The following is a 7,897-nucleotide window of genomic DNA, read 5'->3' on the forward strand; positions in this document are numbered from 1 at the left end:
CGATGGCCAATTGTGTTGTCTTCAAGGGTCGGTACTTTTTAAATACTGCAATATAAAAAGTACACCTATTTGCGTAAATAGGGAAACATTTGTAGAATAACAAGTTGAACAGCTGAGGCGGTAGGCAGATTTTCAGACTTGAGAGATAATGACCAGTGTCCACTGTACGGCTGCCCCCCCCAGCCCCTCAGGGGCAGTGTATGAGGAGGCCTGTTCCCCTCACAGGAACCCATGCTGGATCCGGCAACTGTGCTGACGTGAGGTATGGGAGAAGGCCTCAGACAGAACTCTGTCCCCGCCGGTCGGAGCACACGTGCAGCCTTCCCTGTAGCCGTGGGAAGGACCGCCACCTGACTGCAAGGTTGCTGTGATGTGGAGCATGACGCGGGCTGTGGCCACATCCCAGTGATGTCACGTTGAATGCATACTAGGGATTCGTTCATTCTATTTCCATTCTTTCAATTTGAAACTAATTCCCACCATTCAGTTCTGAGCCTAGTCACCTCTCTGCTGCTGACATGAAAAGCCACACACTTGTATCCGAATGCAGGAGGAAAAACAACCCTGCTTAATAAAGTTCTCGATTAGGGGCGCCTGGGTGGCTTAGTCGGTTAAGCGTCCGACTTTCGCTTATCTCATGATCTCGCGGTTCATGGGTTCGAGCCCCGCGTCGGGCTCTGTGCTGACTGCCAGCTCAGAGCCTGGAGCCTGTTTCAGTCTGTGACTCCCTCTCTCTCTGACCCTCCCCTGCTCACGCTGTCTCTCTCTCTCTCCTAGAAATAAATAAAAAAAAATATTAAAAAAAAATAAAGTTCTCGATTAGCGTTTCTGTTTTGGAGACTGCCAAAGCCGATGATTTCAGTGCTGGCATCTCACCATCAGCGACATCTTTTCCTGACAGTCATCGTAATATTGAACCAATTGCTTCTTGAGGACGGAGAGATAGAATAGATGTATAAAGTACCATTGACTTCATTTCCAGTGCGGAAGCTCTTGGGGACTAGATACGGATGGTTTTCTGCTGGTCTCGCTGGCTCCCGAGTGATGGGCAGCTGTGGTGTGTGCGAAGGACGGACGGGCTTGGAACCCCCCCAGCTCTGTCATGGGCAAGCTGGTGGCCTGCACGTTCACTTTAATCTCTCCGGGTTGTACTTTCCTTGTTTATAAAATGAGGCAAAGGACACACATCTCGCAGTGGAGTTGTGAAGATGAACAAAATAAGAGAAGCAAGCTCCTGGCTGAGTCTCATGATAAACAGGGAGGAGACTTACGCAGTTTTACACCCTTAGGTACAAATGTGGTCCAGGGGATTCAGTGTCTCCTTCTAGGTCACGTCATCAGTCAATGACAGCACAGGGACAAGAACACAGGACATCTAACTTCCAGCGAAGAGTGCTCCTCCGACCAAGCTACACGCACCCAGAGGTGCTGTTCTACATGTGAAAACTCACCAAGACCAGCTTGCGCCTTGTTCACCTCCATCCTGAAGGTGGCTGCTCAGAAACTACCCGCCAACCACTCTTGCAATTTCATGACAAAATGATGTTTTAGCGTGATTATATTTATATTAAAATCTTAATGACTCTCATTAAAGCAAACTAATAATCCAAGTCCTAATAATCATATTACAATTAACTAAACATCCTAATCAAAACCAATTAGTGCCGGGGAAGACCTCCATCGGGTGAAGAAGACGCGTGGCTCTGGCTTAAAAGCATGACCTCGCACCTGCAGGCGCGCTGGGATGCTGTGTCTGTGTCCTGATGGTGCTGTAGACGCACTGGAAGCCAGACCCCACAAAGACACTTTGCTCCTCCTCTACAACTTTTCCTCTGAAACCCAGGTCAGAATTTTAATTTTAATTCCAGACCCTCCTCAATGCTTTCCTGGGGAACTGCCTCTTGGTGTTACCCATGTCGTACGCTAGGTGTCACTGTGTTGCAACAAAATTTGGATTTTGACTGCATTTTTCTGTGGCCGTAAATAAGGTGTTCCTTAGGAAGAAAAAAGAAAAGTGACCTGTCTTTCAAAACGACTAGTCTTGCTCAGTGGTCTCCTACATGGTCATTTGGGCCGAGTGTAAGGTTTATTTATAACCTATGGAGATTAATTTCAAATAAACACACATAAAACATGTGCATATTTGACATATCGGCAACTTCAGTGGTTGTATTCTAATAGCCATTCTCCCCCATGGCTTTGTGCCAGTTTAGACTGAAATCTGTAAGGGACGGATTCCGGGCTCCCGTCTCAGCCCTAAGCGGTCTCCTGACTCCACACTTCTTGCTGCAGACTCATTACCACTAATGTCCCCTCGTCACTTGCTTTCCCATCTCCTGAGCCTCTCGACAACGACAGGGCCATAAAACCAGCTTCATGATGTAAACTGTCCGGATGAGTTTTGCCTCTTCTGCCCCTCAGTCGTCAAATCCAATGAGTTGCCGAGACCCGACTTCCATCTCTAAAATCCTAACAAGACCCTCTCCTTGCCTTAGTTCAGAAACACACATTTTCAAGAATGTGCATTCTGGTCACATCCCTGTCCCAACCAGTTTCTCAAATTCAAGTTGTTCTGTTCATTTAAGGAAACAAAAATAAAACGACAACAGTCTGGATGATCTAAGCTTAGCTGACCTCTCCAGGCTCCCGGCACATGGGACCCGGTCAGCCTGGTGACAGCCCTGCCTCCGGCTCGTGACAAGTTTCCTGCTTGCCTTTGAAGACTTCCTGACTAGTCTGTTGTGCAGAATTCAGTCCCTTCATCTGTTCATTCTTCATCAACCCCTTGCCCTCCCCTTAATTTTTGCATTCCACATCCTAATTACTTCTTCATAGTCTTATCTTCCCTTGAGCTCATGCATATGTCATAGGAAAGAATGATGTCTCTTCCTCTTTGTTATCTTGACAATGCTCCATGTATGGTAGGGAAGTAAGTGTATAAATGACATTCTTCTATAACATACAATACTTCCCTCTAATTTTGAATTTGTTAATTAAAATTTAACAGAATGTAGAAGTAGGGATTTCAGTGGAGGCACTAACAGATGGACAGATGTCATATTCCAGAATGAGGTGCAAAACCCTGAGGCGGGATTTCAGAAGGAAGAAGAGAAAACCAATCCACATGACTCATCACGCGCCCTCACCCATCTGACGATAGGAAGAGTCTGGAAGAAGCTGGAGTGGGGGCAAGATTTTTCTAGAGTGAGTTCTGATGTGCCATGAGGAATTAGGGAATTAAGGGAAATCACTCAGAAGCCTGGATATCTGTGGCCTGTATTTTGGCTGACGCACTATGCTAGCGCCCGGCTCCCTCCTGAACGGCTGTGAAAGCTGAGGGGGGAGGTTGACCCCTTGGGCCAAGCACGTGCGAATATTCCTCACAGGCCGGTTGTGGGCTGTGAACAAGATGTGTTAGACCCACTGCTGTCCCAGAAAGCCCCATCGAGGGAACGAGAGGGCTTGACCCAAGGGTCCCTCGATGTCTCGGTGCTGAGGAAGGAAATCAAGAGGCCATCAGGAATGGCACACCGGTCGTTAAACTGCTGTCCCTTGGCTCCTCACACACTCTGCTCTGCTCTGTGAGGCCGGGCTGGGCTGCAAACCACCCTTCTCCTTTGCCAGGCAGGGCTCCTGAGCCTTCTGTGCAGGTGCTGCTGCGCCCTGAAAGCGAAGCTGGAGGGGCGAGGGGTCCCATCCTCTCTCCCGCACAACCGCTCATGGCCACGGCTTACAAGCAATCCCACAAGTCCCTGCAGTGTGTGTTGAGCAGGGCTTTACTCCAGTTTCTGGTCCTTGCACATTTCTAGAACCAGCCCCAGCACTCACTTCTTAAGCAATACTCCTTCTTCAGAGGTCTGAGTCCCAGTCAGCCAGGGGTCCTGCCTTCAAGCTCCTGAACCATCAGACCCAGTGGGCAGCAGCCTCGCCCCCCACCCCCACCCCCAGGACGGGCTCCTCCTCCAAGCCTCCACGTTCTCATAACCTGACCCCTTCCCTCTGTGGCCCAGACCCGGGGCACATAACCCTCATACCAGCAGCAGCTCTGGGATTCCAGTGTCCTGATTTGTCTCTAGGTTGTCTGATGCCTGTCTAGCCCATTCCCTAGATAAGTCCTCTCTGTTAAAACAACCAGTGAGTTCCCTCTTTCCTGTCTAGAGCCTGATTTATTTAATAATAATAAAAAAAAAAAGAGCTACCTGTCCCCCATCCAGAGGACTGCAGGTAAGGCATCTCCGAGGGAAGGGCAGGCTGTGAAGGGCAGAGAGAGTCAGCTTTACACACGTGCTGTGCCAGAGTGAATGCGAGGAGTGGGAACTTCCATGCCCCCCTTCCCCGCCCCCCAACCCTGAAGGTCAGATATCACCGAGGGCAGCATGACAGCGGGCAGGTGCGAGCCCCAAGACAGAAGGGCTAGGAAGCCCACCGTGGCAGCAGGCCCGGCTGGGGATGACGCCCAAAGTTTGCCCACTTTCGGGGTTGGTTACTGCGGGCCTGGCCCCAGCCATGAGCTAACTGCTATATTGTTTTTGTGATATCAAGTAACCCGATTTTCTGTTTTTACTTAAAAGTGACCCCCAAAAGTCCTGAAGACAGCCTTCAATTTCACGTAGGAACAAACGGAAGAGCCGGCCCACTGAGCGGTTTTCAGGCAACACGGGACACAAACACGGCAGGCTCGTGATGACAGTGGGAAGTGTAGACAGGCAGGTAAATGCACTGGTGCGGGGAGCCGGTGGTGTACAGGAGCCGGGAAGGGCTCCGGCAGGAAGCAGACGCACTTCTCTTTTCTCTCTCAGCCTCACTGCACTGTCCTGCCCAGGCAGGGCCCGAGTCACATGCTCCTAGAGATTAGGGGACCTGCAGTGGCCGCTCTGTCGCTCTCCTGCCTGTCTGCACTCCAGGGCCCGCAACTCCCCGGTCAAAGGTGGTGTATGCCCACATTCATTCCTAGCAGGTGGCAGAAGGTCCGACCCTGCCAGGTCCTTGATACACAGTTGCTAAGCGATTAGAGGGTCGCAGGGCTTCGTGGGAAGAAAAGACTACAGGACGTAGGTGGGGGGCCTGGAGGCGGGGCTCGGAAACATGTGCAGGGGAAGACGCAAGACAGCAAGCTGGCTTCGGGGCCGTGCGAGGAGGCGGGGGGGCTGGGGGTGAGGGAAGTGCCCCCCCAGAACGGGGAGGGGGGTGGGGGACTGGGCCCAGGGTGGGGACCCAGGCCGCAGGGNCGCTCTCTGAAAGCCTTATTGATGGCTCCGAGCGCCGCAGCCCACGGTTTCCTCAGCCCCCGGAGCAGCTTGCATTTCCTCTGACGTGGCCTCTGTCTCCTGCCCTCCCCAGGAGCCCCGGGGCTTTTCCATTTCAAATGCGCGACAGCTGGCCGCACCGGCTTCCGCCCGCGCGAAGAAGGGCCCTTTGCTGGCAGGGGCCGGCGCTCCCTTNGTCACCGCAGGCGTGCCGGGGCGAGCCCAGTCCCGCCCTGTCCGGCCGGGGCCACCTAGGGCCCTCTAAGCGACAGGGCCTCTGGATTCCGCGTACCCGGGACCCACAATGGACCTCATGTCGGGGGGGGGCGGGGGGCGCACAGGAGCCCTGCGGGGCCGGTGGGCGTCCTGACTGCGCACAGCTGGATGGTCCCGGGAGGAACCCAGCTTCCGCCCTTCCCCCGCTCGGCGCTTTTGTTCACCGGCTTTGGGAAACTTCCTGTGTCATATCCCGGGACTGTCCCTGACTTTTGAACCTATCCATCTGCTGAGCCCGTTGCCTTCCAAACTCCTTGGCTTTGGCTAGCCGTCCTGTCTCTCCAGACTATTTGTTTCTCTTTAGTAAGAAGAGCTCTTCACAATCCCTGGGTTTGCACTTCGTGCCGACTGCTCACGCCTTCCACGCGCATTCATCTCCTTTAGTCCCCTCTACATCGGGGTCGGTTCGAAGAGCCTTTTACACTCAGAACTAAGGCACAAGAGACTTGGCAGCGTTGGCCACGCACAGGCAGGGCCATGCCCCCCCCCCGTCTAGCAAGTGCAATGGCCCTGCATGTGGCTGGTCTGCCTCTCAGCGCCTCCCCTTGCAGACACGAATGGATAGAAGGCACAGAAAGGGAACAACTGGAAACATACTGAGCATGCGCACCACGTGGAGAAATACAGCCCAAGCTTCCGGGGAGAGAATCTGATGTAAGTCACCCGGCCATCTAGCAAGGGCAGTTTTAATTTCTCCTTTTTTTTTTTTTTTTTTTTGGTGTTAAATAATATTTGGGTTGTACTGGACGGCATAAGGAAAAATAAATGTATTAAAGCTCCTATTCCTCACGTCTTGCTCCTTGTATTGGTCTATTTCATGGGCTTTTTATTATCAAAGTTGGTTATTCAAGAGATGATGGACATGAACTCAATAGACTTTCCCTTTTCTTCTAGTATGATGCACGCCCAGGCTGGAAGCTATAGTGGTGTTCTTTTATTTCAACATTGATTCAATGCTTCCGAAACATATTTAATCACCACCACAACTCAGTGAGACAGTTATTGTTATCCACGATTTATAGATGAGGAATCAAGATCAAAGAATCAAAAGCAGAGAAGGACACAAACTCATTCTAGTACACTGGAGATCTTGAACTCTTAGTCTTCACTTTGCCCAGGCATATATTATGCTTGGACCATTTTAGAAAGGTAAATTAATGAAAAGCACTTAAAATTAGTTTATGCTTTAAATGCCCCAGTCTCTGACCAAATATCAGGTGATCTATCAACACACAGGCTCCATTTCTATGTGGCAAAGGTAAGAATCTATTGATATTCATTAATCCCTGACCACTCACTGTCTTCTAAGGGAAGCTCTCCTGTGTCCCAAACTTACTCTCCAGCCTGTTCTGCTGCTTCACAATATCTGTCAGGCTCCTCAAAGTATTGATTTTGCCTGAAAAAAAGCTTCCAGGGACACCATACCCATCAGTGGAACAGTCTGTGATATGGGAAGAGTTGTCTCTAAGGGGTGGTAACTAGACCTCTCTCTGTCAGAGTCTGTGGCCCATGTCTCTCGACCTCTGTATTCTGACATAGATTTCAAAGATCAGTCAGGGTATTACAGGGATCTAAGGATGGTTAAATATCAGAAATCAATTAATTATTAGAAAACCACACGATCCTTTCCGTAGAGACAGAAAACTAACTCGATAAAATTCAGCTCTCTTTCATAGGAAAAAATCCTCAGGTGTTGAACTGGTGGTCTCAGCCATTGCAATGTGAAAAGAAAAAAGAAAAGAGATGAAAGTTTTTAAGATTTCAGTAACAGTGCTCACTGTGACAGCACATAGACTAAAGTTGGAACCACACAGAGTAGATTAGCATGGCCCCCGTACAAGGATGATACAAATTCATGAAGCATATTTTTAAAAAAAGTTTTAAGAGCTAAAATTGCTCTTAAATACAAATATAATATGTTTCTCATAGAAAATCCGATATAATATATAAACCATTAGTACAAATGAGCAGCCTCATATATTCAATTTATTTATTCAGCAAATATATACCCAGTGTAAGAATGGCTATTCTAGGTATGGCAGCTACAGCCGTAAGTAATACAGAAAGTCCTGCCCTTGTGAGGCTAATCTTTTATTGAAAAATATTTACAATATGTCTCATGATGACAAATATTCTAGAGCACAATAAAGCATAATAGGTTCTTTTATATGTATGTGGTGGTTCTTTTATATGTAAGATGACAGCTGTGTAAAGCCCTAAAGGAAGTGAGAAATCTCTAGCTGGGGGAGATCATTTCAGGCTGAGGGGGACAATGAACACAAATGTTCTGAGGGAGAATTGTGCCCAGTGAGCTGGTAAAGTGCAAGGAAGTCAGTGAAGCAGCATGAGAACAATACTAGATGAGGCTGGGGAAG

The 7,897-nt window shown here is 49.4% G+C and overlaps 1 pseudogene; it reads left to right on the forward strand.

Annotated features, from left to right (window-relative positions):
• Nucleotides 1-7,292: 7,292 nt before the first annotated feature.
• On the forward strand, nt 7,293-7,392 carry LOC144220746 (U6 spliceosomal RNA; annotated as a pseudogene).
• Nucleotides 7,393-7,897: the final 505 nt, after the last annotated feature.

This window comes from Crocuta crocuta, unplaced genomic scaffold, assembly GCF_008692635.1.
Source record: "Crocuta crocuta isolate KB4526 unplaced genomic scaffold, BGI_CrCroc_1.0 scaffold129, whole genome shotgun sequence".
Taxonomy (NCBI): Eukaryota; Metazoa; Chordata; class Mammalia; order Carnivora; family Hyaenidae; genus Crocuta; species Crocuta crocuta.